General features: G+C 45.2%; 14 non-coding genes and 1 pseudogene across 14 annotated transcripts; all 15 read right to left on the bottom strand.

Moving 5' to 3' along the window:
* Nucleotides 1–511: 511 nt before the first annotated feature.
* LOC141183908 (U2 spliceosomal RNA) lies at nucleotides 512–702 on the bottom strand. The gene has a single exon (XR_012258716.1). It is a non-coding gene; the product is annotated as a U2 spliceosomal RNA (small nuclear RNA).
* A 1115-nt stretch (nucleotides 703–1817) lies between these two features.
* Nucleotides 1818–2008, bottom strand: LOC141183907 (U2 spliceosomal RNA). Its single transcript, XR_012258715.1, has one exon. It is a non-coding gene; the product is annotated as a U2 spliceosomal RNA (small nuclear RNA).
* A 1115-nt stretch (nucleotides 2009–3123) lies between these two features.
* LOC141183587 (U2 spliceosomal RNA) lies at nucleotides 3124–3314 on the bottom strand. Its single transcript, XR_012258425.1, has one exon. It is a non-coding gene; the product is annotated as a U2 spliceosomal RNA (small nuclear RNA).
* Nucleotides 3315–4429: 1115 nt separating this feature from the next.
* Nucleotides 4430–4620, bottom strand: LOC141183905 (U2 spliceosomal RNA). The gene has a single exon (XR_012258713.1). It is a non-coding gene; the product is annotated as a U2 spliceosomal RNA (small nuclear RNA).
* Nucleotides 4621–5735: 1115 nt separating this feature from the next.
* On the bottom strand, nucleotides 5736–5926 carry LOC141183904 (U2 spliceosomal RNA). Its single transcript, XR_012258712.1, has one exon. It is a non-coding gene; the product is annotated as a U2 spliceosomal RNA (small nuclear RNA).
* Nucleotides 5927–7041: 1115 nt separating this feature from the next.
* LOC141183902 (U2 spliceosomal RNA) lies at nucleotides 7042–7232 on the bottom strand. Its single transcript, XR_012258711.1, has one exon. It is a non-coding gene; the product is annotated as a U2 spliceosomal RNA (small nuclear RNA).
* A 1115-nt stretch (nucleotides 7233–8347) lies between these two features.
* LOC141183901 (U2 spliceosomal RNA) lies at nucleotides 8348–8538 on the bottom strand. The gene has a single exon (XR_012258710.1). It is a non-coding gene; the product is annotated as a U2 spliceosomal RNA (small nuclear RNA).
* Nucleotides 8539–9653: 1115 nt separating this feature from the next.
* LOC141183349 (U2 spliceosomal RNA) lies at nucleotides 9654–9838 on the bottom strand. Its single transcript, XR_012258330.1, has one exon. It is a non-coding gene; the product is annotated as a U2 spliceosomal RNA (small nuclear RNA).
* Nucleotides 9839–10627: 789 nt separating this feature from the next.
* Nucleotides 10628–10719, bottom strand: LOC141183566 (U2 spliceosomal RNA; annotated as a pseudogene).
* Nucleotides 10720–11834: 1115 nt separating this feature from the next.
* On the bottom strand, nucleotides 11835–12025 carry LOC141183900 (U2 spliceosomal RNA). Its single transcript, XR_012258709.1, has one exon. It is a non-coding gene; the product is annotated as a U2 spliceosomal RNA (small nuclear RNA).
* A 1118-nt stretch (nucleotides 12026–13143) lies between these two features.
* Nucleotides 13144–13334, bottom strand: LOC141183899 (U2 spliceosomal RNA). The gene has a single exon (XR_012258708.1). It is a non-coding gene; the product is annotated as a U2 spliceosomal RNA (small nuclear RNA).
* Nucleotides 13335–14452: 1118 nt separating this feature from the next.
* LOC141183898 (U2 spliceosomal RNA) lies at nucleotides 14453–14643 on the bottom strand. Its single transcript, XR_012258707.1, has one exon. It is a non-coding gene; the product is annotated as a U2 spliceosomal RNA (small nuclear RNA).
* A 1115-nt stretch (nucleotides 14644–15758) lies between these two features.
* LOC141183185 (U2 spliceosomal RNA) lies at nucleotides 15759–15948 on the bottom strand. The gene has a single exon (XR_012258186.1). It is a non-coding gene; the product is annotated as a U2 spliceosomal RNA (small nuclear RNA).
* A 1115-nt stretch (nucleotides 15949–17063) lies between these two features.
* LOC141183897 (U2 spliceosomal RNA) lies at nucleotides 17064–17254 on the bottom strand. Its single transcript, XR_012258706.1, has one exon. It is a non-coding gene; the product is annotated as a U2 spliceosomal RNA (small nuclear RNA).
* A 1115-nt stretch (nucleotides 17255–18369) lies between these two features.
* On the bottom strand, nucleotides 18370–18560 carry LOC141183896 (U2 spliceosomal RNA). The gene has a single exon (XR_012258705.1). It is a non-coding gene; the product is annotated as a U2 spliceosomal RNA (small nuclear RNA).
* Nucleotides 18561–19419: the final 859 nt, after the last annotated feature.

The following is a 19419-nucleotide window of genomic DNA, read 5'->3' as shown; positions in this document are numbered from 1 at the left end:
GTTCCAGCAGAAGGAGACAACGTTTCAGAAAAGGCATTGTAGCAAACCAAAAAAGAAATTTTAAGCGCAGCAGAGTAACCAGCGCACATACCTGTTAGCTCAGGTGAGTTTAAAAGGCTGCTGTTGATAACAAGGGCATTTGCTAAATAGATGGTGTGTGTGCAACAATATACTGAAAGGTCAATTATATTGTGCAGCTTATCTCACCACCTGTAGTTATTTAGGTGAAAGCTCCAAAATGCTTGCCTAATATGTCTGTTTATCCAAAAGGAAGTAAAAAGGGAGAGCTAGAAAGATAGCATTGCATCACATTACATGGCAATGCAATGCACAGTTGCTGAAGTTGAACCAAAATGAGCTTGTAATCTGGCTTCTGCAACTTTGAACATGAAAAATCCAATGAGGAGAAGAAAAGCAAAGCCAAAGAGTCCATCCCAAAATCCGACAAACAAGCAAAATGAACAAAAAACATTGAATTCAATTCTTTCTGATTTTAGAAACTGCATTAAAGAAGGGGTGCACCGGTCCTGGAGATACTGCAATACCAGGTCAATGCGTGGAGTGGACAGAGCAAGCTCTTTTTCCATCTCCCTGTTCTAAAAATCCATTTAATATATGGTCCCCAGATAGGGGACGTATCAGATATTAAACTGATAAGAACAGATACTACACTTGATCTTAGCCAAAAGGCCGAGAAGCGATAACCAGAATTGGTTTCAAACTACGGAGCCACCCAAGGATCCTGAAAAGTCCATTTGTGGAGATGAGCTCCTGGACTCCCGTTAAGAAGACATGTTGTCAACCTCTAGATCCCTTACATGCCTGCACTTTTCGGCTTGCTGCTGCTGCAATCCACGCGTTTTAGATCTGCATAACTCCACCTCTTTAAACACAGCACCTTCACCCCCTGCTGTTCCCACCCGCCTCAACACCGTTGGAAGGGAGGAGAACCAATTAAGGCGGGGGGTGGGGTGGAACGAGCAGCTATCTACCCTTAGCAGGAGGGCTCCTGATTACATACCTCTCCTGCTGCTGCTGCTGCTGGCTGTCCAGCAGCAGACTGAAGGTGGCTGCTGCTGTGCACAGGTATATAAAGGCTCAGAGCCTATTATGACACGCGCAGCCAGCGTTCCATTGCCACATTCCATCTACTGCAGGCAGGATACCTGGCTGGCTGAATGTCGCTGAGAAGCTCACAGAGACCGCCATAAGCAACAGTTTAACAGAATGCCACAGACTAATCAACCAAACTTTTTGGGTTGGGTTCTCTTTTATAGTCTGCAGGCATTAAATGAAAGAAGTCAGTGTTCCAGCAGAAGGAGACAACGTTTCAGAAAAGGCATTGTAGCAAACCAAAAAAGAAATTTTAAGCGCAGCAGAGTAACCAGCGCACATACCTGTTAGCTCAGGTGAGTTTAAAAGGCTGCTGTTGATAACAAGGGCATTTGCTAAATAGATGGTGTGTGTGCAACAATATACTGAAAGGTCAATTATATTGTGCAGCTTATCTCACCACCTGTAGTTATTTAGGTGAAAGCTCCAAAATGCTTGCCTAATATGTCTGTTTATCCAAAAGGAAGTAAAAAGGGAGAGCTAGAAAGATAGCATTGCATCACATTACATGGCAATGCAATGCACAGTTGCTGAAGTTGAACCAAAATGAGCTTGTAATCTGGCTTCTGCAACTTTGAACATGAAAAATCCAATGAGGAGAAGAAAAGCAAAGCCAAAGAGTCCATCCCAAAATCCGACAAACAAGCAAAATGAACAAAAAACATTGAATTCAATTCTTTCTGATTTTAGAAACTGCATTAAAGAAGGGGTGCACCGGTCCTGGAGATACTGCAATACCAGGTCAATGCGTGGAGTGGACAGAGCAAGCTCTTTTTCCATCTCCCTGTTCTAAAAATCCATTTAATATATGGTCCCCAGATAGGGGACGTATCAGATATTAAACTGATAAGAACAGATACTACACTTGATCTTAGCCAAAAGGCCGAGAAGCGATAACCAGAATTGGTTTCAAACTACGGAGCCACCCAAGGATCCTGAAAAGTCCATTTGTGGAGATGAGCTCCTGGACTCCCGTTAAGAAGACATGTTGTCAACCTCTAGATCCCTTACATGCCTGCACTTTTCGGCTTGCTGCTGCTGCAATCCACGCGTTTTAGATCTGCATAACTCCACCTCTTTAAACACAGCACCTTCACCCCCTGCTGTTCCCACCCGCCTCAACACCGTTGGAAGGGAGGAGAACCAATTAAGGCGGGGGGTGGGGTGGAACGAGCAGCTGTCTACCCTTAGCAGGAGGGCTCCTGATTACATACCTCTCCTGCTGCTGCTGCTGCTGGCTGTCCAGCAGCAGACTGAAGGTGGCTGCTGCTGTGCACAGGTATATAAAGGCTCAGAGCCTATTATGACACGCGCAGCCAGCGTTCCATTGCCACATTCCATCTACTGCAGGCAGGATACCTGGCTGGCTGAATGTCGCTGAGAAGCTCACAGAGACCGCCATAAGCAACAGTTTAACAGAATGCCACAGACTAATCAACCAAACTTTTTGGGTTGGGTTCTCTTTTATAGTCTGCAGGCATTAAATGAAAGAAGTCAGTGTTCCAGCAGAAGGAGACAACGTTTCAGAAAAGGCATTGTAGCAAACCAAAAAAGAAATTTTAAGCGCAGCAGAGTAACCAGCGCACATACCTGTTAGCTCAGGTGAGTTTAAAAGGCTGCTGTTGATAACAAGGGCATTTGCTAAATAGATGGTGTGTGTGCAACAATATACTGAAAGGTCAATTATATTGTGCAGCTTATCTCACCACCTGTAGTTATTTAGGTGAAAGCTCCAAAATGCTTGCCTAATATGTCTGTTTATCCAAAAGGAAGTAAAAAGGGAGAGCTAGAAAGATAGCATTGCATCACATTACATGGCAATGCAATGCACAGTTGCTGAAGTTGAACCAAAATGAGCTTGTAATCTGGCTTCTGCAACTTTGAACATGAAAAATCCAATGAGGAGAAGAAAAGCAAAGCCAAAGAGTCCATCCCAAAATCCGACAAACAAGCAAAATGAACAAAAAACATTGAATTCAATTCTTTCTGATTTTAGAAACTGCATTAAAGAAGGGGTGCACCGGTCCTGGAGATACTGCAATACCAGGTCAATGCGTGGAGTGGACAGAGCAAGCTCTTTTTCCATCTCCCTGTTCCAAAAATCCATTTAATATATGGTCCCCAGATAGGGGACGTATCAGATATTAAACTGATAAGAACAGATACTACACTTGATCTTAGCCAAAAGGCCGAGAAGCGATAACCAGAATTGGTTTCAAACTACGGAGCCACCCAAGGATCCTGAAAAGTCCATTTGTGGAGATGAGCTCCTGGACTCCCGTTAAGAAGACATGTTGTCAACCTCTAGATCCCTTACATGCCTGCACTTTTCGGCTTGCTGCTGCTGCAATCCACGCGTTTTAGATCTGCATAACTCCACCTCTTTAAACACAGCACCTTCACCCCCTGCTGTTCCCACCCGCCTCAACACCGTTGGAAGGGAGGAGAACCAATTAAGGCGGGGGGTGGGGTGGAACGAGCAGCTGTCTACCCTTAGCAGGAGGGCTCCTGATTACATACCTCTCCTGCTGCTGCTGCTGCTGGCTGTCCAGCAGCAGACTGAAGGTGGCTGCTGCTGTGCACAGGTATATAAAGGCTCAGAGCCTATTATGACACGCGCAGCCAGCGTTCCATTGCCACATTCCATCTACTGCAGGCAGGATACCTGGCTGGCTGAATGTCGCTGAGAAGCTCACAGAGACCGCCATAAGCAACAGTTTAACAGAATGCCACAGACTAATCAACCAAACTTTTTGGGTTGGGTTCTCTTTTATAGTCTGCAGGCATTAAATGAAAGAAGTCAGTGTTCCAGCAGAAGGAGACAACGTTTCAGAAAAGGCATTGTAGCAAACCAAAAAAGAAATTTTAAGCGCAGCAGAGTAACCAGCGCACATACCTGTTAGCTCAGGTGAGTTTAAAAGGCTGCTGTTGATAACAAGGGCATTTGCTAAATAGATGGTGTGTGTGCAACAATATACTGAAAGGTCAATTATATTGTGCAGCTTATCTCACCACCTGTAGTTATTTAGGTGAAAGCTCCAAAATGCTTGCCTAATATGTCTGTTTATCCAAAAGGAAGTAAAAAGGGAGAGCTAGAAAGATAGCATTGCATCACATTACATGGCAATGCAATGCACAGTTGCTGAAGTTGAACCAAAATGAGCTTGTAATCTGGCTTCTGCAACTTTGAACATGAAAAATCCAATGAGGAGAAGAAAAGCAAAGCCAAAGAGTCCATCCCAAAATCCGACAAACAAGCAAAATGAACAAAAAACATTGAATTCAATTCTTTCTGACTTTAGAAACTGCATTAAAGAAGGGGTGCACCGGTCCTGGAGATACTGCAATACCAGGTCAATGCGTGGAGTGGACAGAGCAAGCTCTTTTTCCATCTCCCTGTTCTAAAAATCCATTTAATATATGGTCCCCAGATAGGGGACGTATCAGATATTAAACTGATAAGAACAGATACTACACTTGATCTTAGCCAAAAGGCCGAGAAGCGATAACCAGAATTGGTTTCAAACTACGGAGCCACCCAAGGATCCTGAAAAGTCCATTTGTGGAGATGAGCTCCTGGACTCCCGTTAAGAAGACATGTTGTCAACCTCTAGATCCCTTACATGCCTGCACTTTTCGGCTTGCTGCTGCTGCAATCCACGCGTTTTAGATCTGCATAACTCCACCTCTTTAAACACAGCACCTTCACCCCCTGCTGTTCCCACCCGCCTCAACACCGTTGGAAGGGAGGAGAACCAATTAAGGCGGGGGGTGGGGTGGAACGAGCAGCTGTCTACCCTTAGCAGGAGGGCTCCTGATTACATACCTCTCCTGCTGCTGCTGCTGCTGGCTGTCCAGCAGCAGACTGAAGGTGGCTGCTGCTGTGCACAGGTATATAAAGGCTCAGAGCCTATTATGACACGCGCAGCCAGCGTTCCATTGCCACATTCCATCTACTGCAGGCAGGATACCTGGCTGGCTGAATGTCGCTGAGAAGCTCACAGAGACCGCCATAAGCAACAGTTTAACAGAATGCCACAGACTAATCAACCAAACTTTTTGGGTTGGGTTCTCTTTTATAGTCTGCAGGCATTAAATGAAAGAAGTCAGTGTTCCAGCAGAAGGAGACAACGTTTCAGAAAAGGCATTGTAGCAAACCAAAAAAGAAATTTTAAGCGCAGCAGAGTAACCAGCGCACATACCTGTTAGCTCAGGTGAGTTTAAAAGGCTGCTGTTGATAACAAGGGCATTTGCTAAATAGATGGTGTGTGTGCAACAATATACTGAAAGGTCAATTATATTGTGCAGCTTATCTCACCACCTGTAGTTATTTAGGTGAAAGCTCCAAAATGCTTGCCTAATATGTCTGTTTATCCAAAAGGAAGTAAAAAGGGAGAGCTAGAAAGATAGCATTGCATCACATTACATGGCAATGCAATGCACAGTTGCTGAAGTTGAACCAAAATGAGCTTGTAATCTGGCTTCTGCAACTTTGAACATGAAAAATCCAATGAGGAGAAGAAAAGCAAAGCCAAAGAGTCCATCCCAAAATCCGACAAACAAGCAAAATGAACAAAAAACATTGAATTTAATTCTTTCTGATTTTAGAAACTGCATTAAAGAAGGGGTGCACCGGTCCTGGAGATACTGCAATACCAGGTCAATGCGTGGAGTGGACAGAGCAAGCTCTTTTTCCATCTCCCTGTTCTAAAAATCCATTTAATATATGGTCCCCAGATAGGGGACGTATCAGATATTAAACTGATAAGAACAGATACTACACTTGATCTTAGCCAAAAGGCCGAGAAGCGATAACCAGAATTGGTTTCAAACTACGGAGCCACCCAAGGATCCTGAAAAGTCCATTTGTGGAGATGAGCTCCTGGACTCCCGTTAAGAAGACATGTTGTCAACCTCTAGATCCCTTACATGCCTGCACTTTTCGGCTTGCTGCTGCTGCAATCCACGCGTTTTAGATCTGCATAACTCCACCTCTTTAAACACAGCACCTTCACCCCCTGCTGTTCCCACCCGCCTCAACACCGTTGGAAGGGAGGAGAACCAATTAAGGCGGGGGGTGGGGTGGAACGAGCAGCTGTCTACCCTTAGCAGGAGGGCTCCTGATTACATACCTCTCCTGCTGCTGCTGCTGCTGGCTGTCCAGCAGCAGACTGAAGGTGGCTGCTGCTGTGCACAGGTATATAAAGGCTCAGAGCCTATTATGACACGCGCAGCCAGCGTTCCATTGCCACATTCCATCTACTGCAGGCAGGATACCTGGCTGGCTGAATGTCGCTGAGAAGCTCACAGAGACCGCCATAAGCAACAGTTTAACAGAATGCCACAGACTAATCAACCAAACTTTTTGGGTTGGGTTCTCTTTTATAGTCTGCAGGCATTAAATGAAAGAAGTCAGTGTTCCAGCAGAAGGAGACAACGTTTCAGAAAAGGCATTGTAGCAAACCAAAAAAGAAATTTTAAGCGCAGCAGAGTAACCAGCGCACATACCTGTTATCCCAGGTGAGTTTAAAAGGCTGCTGTTGATAACAAGGACATTTGCTAAATAGCTGGTGTGTGTGCAACAATATACTGAAAGGTCAATTATATTGTGCAGCTTATCTCACCACCTGTAGTTATTTAGGTGAAAGCTCCAAAATGCTTGCCTAATATGTCTGTTTATCCAAAAGGAAGTAAAAAGGGAGAGCTAGAAAGATAGCATTGCATCACATTACATGGCAATGCAATGCACAGTTGCTGAAGTTGAACCAAAATGAGCTTGTAATCTGGCTTCTGCAACTTTGAACATGAAAAATCCAATGAGGAGAAGAAAAGCAAAGCCAAAGAGTCCATCCCAAAATCCGACAAACAAGCAAAATGAACAAAAAACATTGAATTCAATTCTTTCTGATTTTAGAAACTGCATTAAAGAAGGGGTGCACCGGTCCTGGAGATACTGCAATACCAGGTCAATGCGTGGAGTGGACAGAGCAAGCTCTTTTTCCATCTCCCTGTTCTAAAAATCCATTTAATATATGGTCCCCAGATAGGGGACGTATCAGATATTAAACTGATAAGAACAGATACTACACTTGATCTTAGCCAAAAGGCCGAGAAGCGATAACCAGAATTGGTTTCAAACTACGGAGCCACCCAAGGATCCTGAAAAGTCCATTTGTGGAGATGAGCTCCTGGACTCCCGTTAAGAAGACATGTTGTCAACCTCTAGATCCCTTACATGCCTGCACTTTTCGGCTTGCTGCTGCTGCAATCCACGCGTTTTAGATCTGCATAACTCCACCTCTTTAAACACAGCACCTTCACCCCCTGCTGTTCCCACCCGCCTCAACACCGTTGGAAGGGAGGAGAACCAATTAAGGCGGGGGGTGGGGTGGAACGAGCAGCTGTCTACCCTTAGCAGGAGGGCTCCTGATTACATACCTCTCCTGCTGCTGCTGCTGCTGGCTGTCCAGCAGCAGACTGAAGGTGGCTGCTGCTGTGCACAGGTATATAAAGGCTCAGAGCCTATTATGACACGCGCAGCCAGCGTTCCATTGCCACATTCCATCTACTGCAGGCAGGATACCTGGCTGGCTGAATGTCGCTGAGAAGCTCACAGAGACCGCCATAAGCAACAGTTTAACAGAATGCCACAGACTAATCAACCAAACTTTTTGGGTTGGGTTCTCTTTTATAGTCTGCAGGCATTAAATGAAAGAAGTCAGTGTTCCAGCAGAAGGAGACAACGTTTCAGAAAAGGCATTGTAGCAAACCAAAAAAGAAATTTTAAGCGCAGCAGAGTAACCAGCGCACATACCTGTTAGCTCAGGTGAGTTTAAAAGGCTGCTGTTGATAACAAGGGCATTTGCTAAATAGATGGTGTGTGTGCAACAATATACTGAAAGGTCAATTATATTGTGCAGCTTATCTCACCACCTGTAGTTATTTAGGTGAAAGCTCCAAAATGCTTGCCTAATATGTCTGTTTATCCAAAAGGAAGTAAAAAGGGAGAGCTAGAAAGATAGCATTGCATCACATTACATGGCAATGCAATGCACAGTTGCTGAAGTTGAACCAAAATGAGCTTGTAATCTGGCTTCTGCAACTTTGAACATGAAAAATCCAATGAGGAGAAGAAAAGCAAAGCCAAAGAGTCCATCCCAAAATCCGACAAACAAGCAAAATGAACAAAAAACATTGAATTTAATTCTTTCTGATTTTAGAAACTGCATTAAAGAAGGGGTGCACCGGTCCTGGAGATACTGCAATACCAGGTCAATGCGTGGAGTGGACAGAGCAAGCTCTTTTTCCATCTCCCTGTTCTAAAAATCCATTTAATATATGGTCCCCAGATAGGGGACGTATCAGATATTAAACTGATAAGAACAGATACTACACTTGATCTTAGCCAAAAGGCCGAGAAGCGATAACCAGAATTGGTTTCAAACTACGGAGCCACCCAAGGATCCTGAAAAGTCCATTTGTGGAGATGAGCTCCTGGACTCCCGTTAAGAAGACATGTTGTCAACCTCTAGATCCCTTACATGCCTGCACTTTTCGGCTTGCTGCTGCTGCAATCCACGCGTTTTAGATCTGCATAACTCCACCTCTTTAAACACAGCACCTTCACCCCCTGCTGTTCCCACCCGCCTCAACACCGTTGGAAGGGAGGAGAACCAATTAAGGCGGGGGGTGGGGTGGAACGAGCAGCTGTCTACCCTTAGCAGGAGGGCTCCTGATTACATACCTCTCCTGCTGCTGCTGCTGCTGGCTGTCCAGCAGCAGACTGAAGGTGGCTGCTGCTGTGCACAGGTATATAAAGGCTCAGAGCCTATTATGACACGCGCAGCCAGCGTTCCATTGCCACATTCCATCTACTGCAGGCAGGATACCTGGCTGGCTGAATGTCGCTGAGAAGCTCACAGAGACCGCCATAAGCAACAGTTTAACAGAATGCCACAGACTAATCAACCAAACTTTTTGGGTTGGGTTCTCTTTTATAGTCTGCAGGCATTAAATGAAAGAAGTCAGTTTTCCAGCAGAAGGAGACAACGTTTCAGAAAAGGCATTGTAGCAAACCAAAAAAGAAATTTTAAGCGCAGCAGAGTAACCAGAGCACATACCTGTTATCCCAGGTGAGTTTAAAAGGCTGCTGTTGATAACAAGGGCATTTGCTAAATAGCTGGTGTGTGTGCAACAATATACTGAAAGGTCAATTATATTGTGCAGCTTATCTCACCACCTGTAGTTATTTAGGTGAAAGCTCCAAAATGCTTGCCTAATATGTCTGTTTATCCAAAAGGAAGTAAAAAGGGAGAGCTAGAAAGATAGCATTGCATCACATTACATGGCAATGCAATGCACAGTTGCTGAAGTTGAACCAAAATGAGCTTGTAATCTGGCTTCTGCAACTTTGAACATGAAAAATCCAATGAGGAGAAGAAAAGCAAAGCCAAAGAGTCCATCCCAAAATCCGACAAACAAGCAAAATGAACAAAAAACATTGAATTCAATTCTTTCTGATTTTAGAAACTGCATTAAAGAAGGGGTGCACCGGTCCTGGAGATACTGCAATACCAGGTCAATGCGTGGAGTGGACAGAGCAAGCTCTTTTTCCATCTCCCTGTTCTAAAAATCCATTTAATATATGGTCCCCAGATAGGGGACGTATCAGATATTAAACTGATAAGAACAGATTTTTTTTTTTTTATCGAAAGCCCGAATTCGTGTACAAAACCCGAGTGCGCTTAAAAAAGTGACAAGTGCCACAAAAAAAGTGCACTAGGATGCTGGTCTTCTTGAAACCCTCTCCAAAAGGAGAAGGGTCCCCCAAACCATTCCCCGTCCCTCCGAGCCAAAAGGCCACAGCGAGGAACAGGGACAAAAAGCCACCTCCAGCCGAAGCCAGAGGCGACCCAATCTTACCCCCAGCACCTGCCCGAGTTCTCACCCGAGCAAGGCACTGGGAGCCAAAGACTGTGCTCCCCTCCCGGAAGAGGGGAGCCAACAACGCTCTCCTCCCAAAAGAGGAGAGCCAGGGGGGTTCAGGGGGGAGCGGAACCTGATGGCCACACACTCCCCCCCTAGACCTGCCAAGAGAGGAACCCGTAAGGGAACCGCATCCCGACAAAATCCTAGTAGGACGTGACACACGTGAATAAGTGGACACACAGTGACAAAGAAATTAAATAAATAGTGAAGGTTTCACAGTATAATACTGCCCGAACCTTCGACCGGGAATTGAAAAATTCCCCATCCTAAGGCCAGAAGGCCCGGAATAAGGGTGTGTGCGAAGAAAGAAAATTTGAAGTGCTTGTGCAAATGTGCCATAAACTCAAGTGGGGTTCCCAATCCCAGTGAGTTAAGGCACCCCAGGGTCACCACTCCTGGGGCACTTCACACTTCGGGCTTTCGATCTTCCCCGGCCCAATGGCGTCGATCCTGGGGGGCCATGCTTTCCACCAGATGACTATATTAGCCACCTGGCGTACTAACAAGCGCCTAAACCCCAGTGTGCATAATGTATCAATCTACTAGGGCGGCCAACATCCAAAACCGCCTTTTCGAAAGATACTACACTTGATCTTAGCCAAAAGGCCGAGAAGCGATAACCAGAATTGGTTTCAAACTACGGAGCCACCCAAGGATCCTGAAAAGTCCATTTGTGGAGATGAGCTCCTGGACTCCCGTTAAGAAGACATGTTGTCAACCTCTAGATCCCTTACATGCCTGCACTTTTCGGCTTGCTGCTGCTGCAATCCACGCGTTTTAGATCTGCATAACTCCACCTCTTTAAACACAGCACCTTCACCCCCTGCTGTTCCCACCCGCCTCAACACCGTTGGAAGGGAGGAGAACCAATTAAGGCGGGGGGTGGGGTGGAACGAGCAGCTGTCTACCCTTAGCAGGAGGGCTCCTGATTACATACCTCTCCTGCTGCTGCTGCTGCTGGCTGTCCAGCAGCAGACTGAAGGTGGCTGCTGCTGTGCACAGGTATATAAAGGCTCAGAGCCTATTATGACACGCGCAGCCAGCGTTCCATTGCCACATTCCATCTACTGCAGGCAGGATACCTGGCTGGCTGAATGTCGCTGAGAAGCTCACAGAGACCGCCATAAGCAACAGTTTAACAGAATGCCACAGACTAATCAACCAAACTTTTTGGGTTGGGTTCTCTTTTATAGTCTGCAGGCATTAAATGAAAGAAGTCAGTGTTCCAGCAGAAGGAGACAACGTTTCAGAAAAGGCATTGTAGCAAACCAAAAAAGAAATTTTAAGCGCAGCAGAGTAACCAGCGCACATACCTGTTAGCTCAGGTGAGTTTAAAAGGCTGCTGTTGATAACAAGGGCATTTGCTAAATAGATGGTGTGTGTGCAACAATATACTGAAAGGTCAATTATATTGTGCAGCTTATCTCACCACCTGTAGTTATTTAGGTGAAAGCTCCAAAATGCTTGCCTAATATGTCTGTTTATCCAAAAGGAAGTAAAAAGGGAGAGCTAGAAAGATAGCATTGCATCACATTACATGGCAATGCAATGCACAGTTGCTGAAGTTGAACCAAAATGAGCTTGTAATCTGGCTTCTGCAACTTTGAACATGAAAAATCCAATGAGGAGAAGAAAAGCAAAGCCAAAGAGTCCATCCCAAAATCCGACAAACAAGCAAAATGAACAAAAAACATTGAATTTAATTCTTTCTGATTTTAGAAACTGCATTAAAGAAGGGGTGCACCGGTCCTGGAGATACTGCAATACCAGGTCAATGCGTGGAGTGGACAGAGCAAGCTCTTTTTCCATCTCCCTGTTCTAAAAATCCATTTAATATATGGTCCCCAGATAGGGGACGTATCAGATATTAAACTGATAAGAACAGATACTACACTTGATCTTAGCCAAAAGGCCGAGAAGCGATAACCAGAATTGGTTTCAAACTACGGAGCCACCCAAGGATCCTGAAAAGTCCATTTGTGGAGATGAGCTCCTGGACTCCCGTTAAGAAGACATGTTGTCAACCTCTAGATCCCTTACATGCCTGCACTTTTCGGCTTGCTGCTGCTGCAATCCACGCGTTTTAGATCTGCATAACTCCACCTCTTTAAACACAGCACCTTCACCCCCTGCTGTTCCCACCCGCCTCAACACCGTTGGAAGGGAGGAGAACCAATTAAGGCGGGGGGTGGGGTGGAACAAGCAGCTGTCTACCCTTAGCAGGAGGGCTCCTGATTACATACCTCTCCTGCTGCTGCTGCTGCTGCTGGCTGTCCAGCAGCAGACTGAAGGTGGCTGCTGCTGTGCACAGGTATATAAAGGCTCAGAGCCTATTATGACACGCGCAGCCAGCGTTCCATTGCCACATTCCATCTACTGCAGGCAGGATACCTGGCTGGCTGAATGTCGCTGAGAAGCTCACAGAGACCGCCATAAGCAACAGTTTAACAGAATGCCACAGACTAATCAACCAAACTTTTTGGGTTGGGTTCTCTTTTATAGTCTGCAGGCATTAAATGAAAGAAGTCAGTGTTCCAGCAGAAGGAGACAACGTTTCAGAAAAGGCATTGTAGCAAACCAAAAAAGAAATTTTAAGCGCAGCAGAGTAACCAGCGCACATACCTGTTAGCTCAGGTGAGTTTAAAAGGCTGCTGTTGATAACAAGGGCATTTGCTAAATAGATGGTGTGTGTGCAACAATATACTGAAAGGTCAATTATATTGTGCAGCTTATCTCACCACCTGTAGTTATTTAGGTGAAAGCTCCAAAATGCTTGCCTAATATGTCTGTTTATCCAAAAGGAAGTAAAAAGGGAGAGCTAGAAAGATAGCATTGCATCACATTACATGGCAATGCAATGCACAGTTGCTGAAGTTGAACCAAAATGAGCTTGTAATCTGGCTTCTGCAACTTTGAACATGAAAAATCCAATGAGGAGAAGAAAAGCAAAGCCAAAGAGTCCATCCCAAAATCCGACAAACAAGCAAAATGAACAAAAAACATTGAATTCAATTCTTTCTGATTTTAGAAACTGCATTAAAGAAGGGGTGCACCGGTCCTGGAGATACTGCAATACCAGGTCAATGCGTGGAGTGGACAGAGCAAGCTCTTTTTCCATCTCCCTGTTCTAAAAATCCATTTAATATATGGTCCCCAGATAGGGGACGTATCAGATATTAAACTGATAAGAACAGATACTACACTTGATCTTAGCCAAAAGGCCGAGAAGCGATAACCAGAATTGGTTTCAAACTACGGAGCCACCCAAGGATCCTGAAAAGTCCATTTGTGGAGATGAGCTCCTGGACTCCCGTTAAGAAGACATGTTGTCAACCTCTAGATCCCTTACATGCCTGCACTTTTCGGCTTGCTGCTGCTGCAATCCACGCGTTTTAGATCTGCATAACTCCACCTCTTTAAACACAGCACCTTCACCCCCTGCTGTTCCCACCCGCCTCAACACCGTTGGAAGGGAGGAGAACCAATTAAGGCGGGGGGTGGGGTGGAACGAGCAGCTGTCTACCCTTAGCAGGAGGGCTCCTGATTACATACCTCTCCTGCTGCTGCTGCTGCTGCTGGCTGTCCAGCAGCAGACTGAAGGTGGCTGCTGCTGTGCACAGGTATATAAAGGCTCAGAGCCTATTATGACACGCGCAGCCAGCGTTCCATTGCCACATTCCATCTACTGCAGGCAGGATACCTGGCTGGCTGAATGTCGCTGAGAAGCTCACAGAGACCGCCATAAGCAACAGTTTAACAGAATGCCACAGACTAATCAACCAAACTTTTTGGGTTGGGTTCTCTTTTATAGTCTGCAGGCATTAAATGAAAGAAGTCAGTGTTCCAGCAGAAGGAGACAACGTTTCAGAAAAGGCATTGTAGCAAACCAAAAAAGAAATTTTAAGCGCAGCAGAGTAACCAGCGCACATACCTGTTAGCTCAGGTGAGTTTAAAAGGCTGCTGTTGATAACAAGGGCATTTGCTAAATAGATGGTGTGTGTGCAACAATATACTGAAAGGTCAATTATATTGTGCAGCTTATCTCACCACCTGTAGTTATTTAGGTGAAAGCTCCAAAATGCTTGCCTAATATGTCTGTTTATCCAAAAGGAAGTAAAAAGGGAGAGCTAGAAAGATAGCATTGCATCACATTACATGGCAATGCAATGCACAGTTGCTGAAGTTGAACCAAAATGAGCTTGTAATCTGGCTTCTGCAACTTTGAACATGAAAAATCCAATGAGGAGAAGAAAAGCAAAGCCAAAGAGTCCATCCCAAAATCCGACAAACAAGCAAAATGAACAAAAAACATTGAATTCAATTCTTTCTGATTTTAGAAACTGCATTAAAGAAGGGGTGCACCGGTCCTGGAGATACTGCAATACCAGGTCAATGCGTGGAGTGGACAGAGCAAGCTCTTTTTCCATCTCCCTGTTCTAAAAATCCATTTAATATATGGTCCCCAGATAGGGGACGTATCAGATATTAAACTGATAAGAACAGATACTACACTTGATCTTAGCCAAAAGGCCGAGAAGCGATAACCAGAATTGGTTTCAAACTACGGAGCCACCCAAGGATCCTGAAAAGTCCATTTGTGGAGATGAGCTCCTGGACTCCCGTTAAGAAGACATGTTGTCAACCTCTAGATCCCTTACATGCCTGCACTTTTCGGCTTGCTGCTGCTGCAATCCACGCGTTTTAGATCTGCATAACTCCACCTCTTTAAACACAGCACCTTCACCCCCTGCTGTTCCCACCCGCCTCAACACCGTTGGAAGGGAGGAGAACCAATTAAGGCGGGGGGTGGGGTGGAACGAGCAGCTGTCTACCCTTAGCAGGAGGGCTCCTGATTACATACCTCTCCTGCTGCTGCTGCTGCTGGCTGTCCAGCAGCAGACTGAAGGTGGCTGCTGCTGTGCACAGGTATATAAAGGCTCAGAGCCTATTATGACACGCGCAGCCAGCGTTCCATTGCCACATTCCATCTACTGCAGGCAGGATACCTGGCTGGCTGAATGTCGCTGAGAAGCTCACAGAGACCGCCATAAGCAACAGTTTAACAGAATGCCACAGACTAATCAACCAAACTTTTTGGGTTGGGTTCTCTTTTATAGTCTGCAGGCATTAAATGAAAGAAGTCAGTGTTCCAGCAGAAGGAGACAACGTTTCAGAAAAGGCATTGTAGCAAACCAAAAAAGAAATTTTAAGCGCAGCAGAGTAACCAGCGCACATACCTGTTAGCTCAGGTGAGTTTAAAAGGCTGCTGTTGATAACAAGGGCATTTGCTAAATAGATGGTGTGTGTGCAACAATATACTGAAAGGTCAATTATATTGTGCAGCTTATCTCACCACCTGTAGTTATTTAGGTGAAAGCTCCAAAATGCTTGCCTAATATGTCTGTTTATCCAAAAGGAAGTAAAAAGGGAGAGCTAGAAAGATAGCATTGCATCACATTACATGGCAATGCAATGCACAGTTGCTGAAGTTGAACCAAAATGAGCTTGTAATCTGGCTTCTGCAACTTTGAACATGAAAAATCCAATGAGGAGAAGAAAAGCAAAGCCAAAGAGTCCATACCAAAATCCGACAAACAAGCAAAATGAACAAAAAACATTGAATTCAATTCTTTCTGATTTTAGAAACTGCATTAAAGAAGGGGTGCACCGGTCCTGGAGATACTGCAATACCAGGTCAATGCGTGGAGTGGACAGAGCAAGCTCTTTTTCCATCTCCCTGTTCTAAAAATCCATTTAATATATGGTCCCCAGATGGGGACGTATCAGATATTAAACTGATAAGAACAGATACTACACTTGATCTTAGCCAAAAGGCCGAGAAGCGATAACCAGAATTGGTTTCAAACTACGGAGCCACCCAAGGATCCTGAAAAGTCCATTTGTGGAGATGAGCTCCTGGACTCCCGTTAAGAAGACATGTTGTCAACCTCTAGATCCCTTACATGCCTGCACTTTTCGGCTTGCTGCTGCTGCAATCCACGCGTTTTAGATCTGCATAACTCCACCTCTTTAAACACAGCACCTTCACCCCCTGCTGTTCCCACCCGCCTCAACACCGTTGGAAGGGAGGAGAACCAATTAAGGCGGGGGGTGGGGTGGAACGAGCAGCTGTCTACCCTTAGCAGGAGGGCTCCTGATTACATACCTCTCCTGCTGCTGCTGCTGCTGGCTGTCCAGCAGCAGACTGAAGGTGGCTGCTGCTGTGCACAGGTATATAAAGGCTCAGAGCCTATTATGACACGCGCAGCCAGCGTTCCATTGCCACATTCCATCTACTGCAGGCAGGATACCTGGCTGGCTGAATGTCGCTGAGAAGCTCACAGAGACCGCCATAAGCAACAGTTTAACAGAATGCCACAGACTAATCAACCAAACTTTTTGGGTTGGGTTCTCTTTTATAGTCTGCAGGCATTAAATGAAAGAAGTCAGTGTTCCAGCAGAAGGAGACAACGTTTCAGAAAAGGCATTGTAGCAAACCAAAAAAGAAATTTTAAGCGCAGCAGAGTAACCAGCGCACATACCTGTTAGCTCAGGTGAGTTTAAAAGGCCGCTGTTGATAACAAGGGCATTTGCTAAATAGATGGTGTGTGTGCAACAATATACTGAAAGGTCAATTATATTGTGCAGCTTATCTCACCACCTGTAGTTATTTAGGTGAAAGCTCCAAAATGCTTGCCTAATATGTCTGTTTATCCAAAAGGAAGTAAAAAGGGAGAGCTAGAAAGATAGCATTGCATCACATTACATGGCAATGCAATGCACAGTTGCTGAAGTTGAACCAAAATGAGCTTGTAATCTGGCTTCTGCAACTTTGAACATGAAAAATCCAATGAGGAGAAGAAAAGCAAAGCCAAAGAGTCCATCCCAAAATCCGACAAACAAGCAAAATGAACAAAAAACATTGAATTCAATTCTTTCTGATTTTAGAAACTGCATTAAAGAAGGGGTGCACCGGTCCTGGAGATACTGCAATACCAGGTCAATGCGTGGAGTGGACAGAGCAAGCTCTTTTTCCATCTCCCTGTTCTAAAAATCCATTTAATATATGGTCCCCAGATAGGGGACGTATCAGATATTAAACTGATAAGAACAGATACTACACTTGATCTTAGCCAAAAGGCCGAGAAGCGATAACCAGAATTGGTTTCAAACTACGGAGCCACCCAAGGATCCTGAAAAGTCCATTTGTGGAGATGAGCTCCTGGACTCCCGTTAAGAAGACATGTTGTCAACCTCTAGATCCCTTACATGCCTGCACTTTTCGGCTTGCTGCTGCTGCAATCCACGCGTTTTAGATCTGCATAACTCCACCTCTTTAAACACAGCACCTTCACCCCCTGCTGTTCCCACCCGCCTCAACACCGTTGGAAGGGAGGAGAACCAATTAAGGCGGGGGGTGGGGTGGAACGAGCAGCTGTCTACCCTTAGCAGGAGGGCTCCTGATTACATACCTCTCCTGCTGCTGCTGCTGCTGGCTGTCCAGCAGCAGACTGAAGGTGGCTGCTGCTGTGCACAGGTATATAAAGGCTCAGAGCCTATTATGACACGCGCAGCCAGCGTTCCATTGCCACATTCCATCTACTGCAGGCAGGATACCTGGCTGGCTGAATGTCGCTGAGAAGCTCACAGAGACCGCCATAAGCAACAGTTTAACAGAATGCCACAGACTAATCAACCAAACTTTTTGGGTTGGGTTCTCTTTTATAGTCTGCAGGCATTAAATGAAAGAAGTCAGTGTTCCAGCAGAAGGAGACAACGTTTCAGAAAAGGCATTGTAGCAAACCAAAAAAGAAATTTTAAGCGCAGCAGAGTAACCAGCGCACATACCTGTTAGCTCAGGTGAGTTTAAAAGGCTGCTGTTGATAACAAGGGCATTTGCTAAATAGATGGTGTGTGTGCAACAATATACTGAAAGGTCAATTATATTGTGCAGCTTATCTCACCACCTGTAGTTATTTAGGTGAAAGCTCCAAAATGCTTGCCTAATATGTCTGTTTATCCAAAAGGAAGTAAAAAGGGAGAGCTAGAAAGATAGCATTGCATCACATTACATGGCAATGCAATGCACAGTTGCTGAAGTTGAACCAAAATGAGCTTGTAATCTGGCTTCTGCAACTTTGAACATGAAAAATCCAATGAGGAGAAGAAAAGCAAAGCCAAAGAGTCCATCCCAAAATCCGACAAACAAGCAAAATGAACAAAAAACATTGAATTCAATTCTTTCTGATTTTAGAAACTGCATTAAAGAAGGGGTGCACCGGTCCTGGAGATACTGCAATACCAGGTCAATGCGTGGAGTGGACAGAGCAAGCTCTTTTTCCATCTCCCTGTTCTAAAAATCCATTTAATATATGGTCCCCAGATAGGGGACGTATCAGATATTAAACTGATAAGAACAGATACTACACTTGATCTTAGCCAAAAGGCCGAGAAGCGATAACCAGAATTGGTTTCAAACTACGGAGCCACCCAAGGATCCTGAAAAGTCCATTTGTGGAGATGAGCTCCTGGACTCCCGTTAAGAAGACATGTTGTCAACCTCTAGATCCCTTACATGCCTGCACTTTTCGGCTTGCTGCTGCTGCAATCCACGCGTTTTAGATCTGCATAACTCCACCTCTTTAAACACAGCACCTTCACCCCCTGCTGTTCCCACCCGCCTCAACACCGTTGGAAGGGAGGAGAACCAATTAAGGCGGGGGGTGGGGTGGAACGAGCAGCTGTCTACCCTTAGCAGGAGGGCTCCTGATTACATACCTCTCCTGCTGCTGCTGCTGCTGGCTGTCCAGCAGCAGACTGAAGGTGGCTGCTGCTGTGCACAGGTATATAAAGGCTCAGAGCCTATTATGACACGCGCAGCCAGCGTTCCATTGCCACATTCCATCTACTGCAGGCAGGATACCTGGCTGGCTGAATGTCGCTGAGAAGCTCACAGAGACCGCCATAAGCAACAGTTTAACAGAATGCCACAGACTAATCAACCAAACTTTTTGGGTTGGGTTCTCTTTTATAGTCTGCAGGCATTAAATGAAAGAAGTCAGTGTTCCAGCAGAAGGAGACAACGTTTCAGAAAAGGCATTGTAGCAAACCAAAAAAGAAATTTTAAGCGCAGCAGAGTAACCAGCGCACATACCTGTTAGCTCAGGTGAGTTTAAAAGGCTGCTGTTGATAACAAGGGCATTTGCTAAATAGATGGTGTGTGTGCAACAATATACTGAAAGGTCAATTATATTGTGCAGCTTATCTCACCACCTGTAGTTATTTAGGTGAAAGCTCCAAAATGCTTGCCTAATATGT

Source organism: Phyllobates terribilis, unplaced genomic scaffold, assembly GCF_046119375.1.
Source record: "Phyllobates terribilis strain yellow unplaced genomic scaffold, ASM4611937v1 Scaffold_38__1_contigs__length_12584779, whole genome shotgun sequence".
NCBI classification, from domain to species: Eukaryota; Metazoa; Chordata; class Amphibia; order Anura; family Dendrobatidae; genus Phyllobates; species Phyllobates terribilis.
The sequence above is the reverse complement of the archived record's forward strand: the minus strand, read 5'-3'. Positions and strand labels throughout refer to the sequence as shown.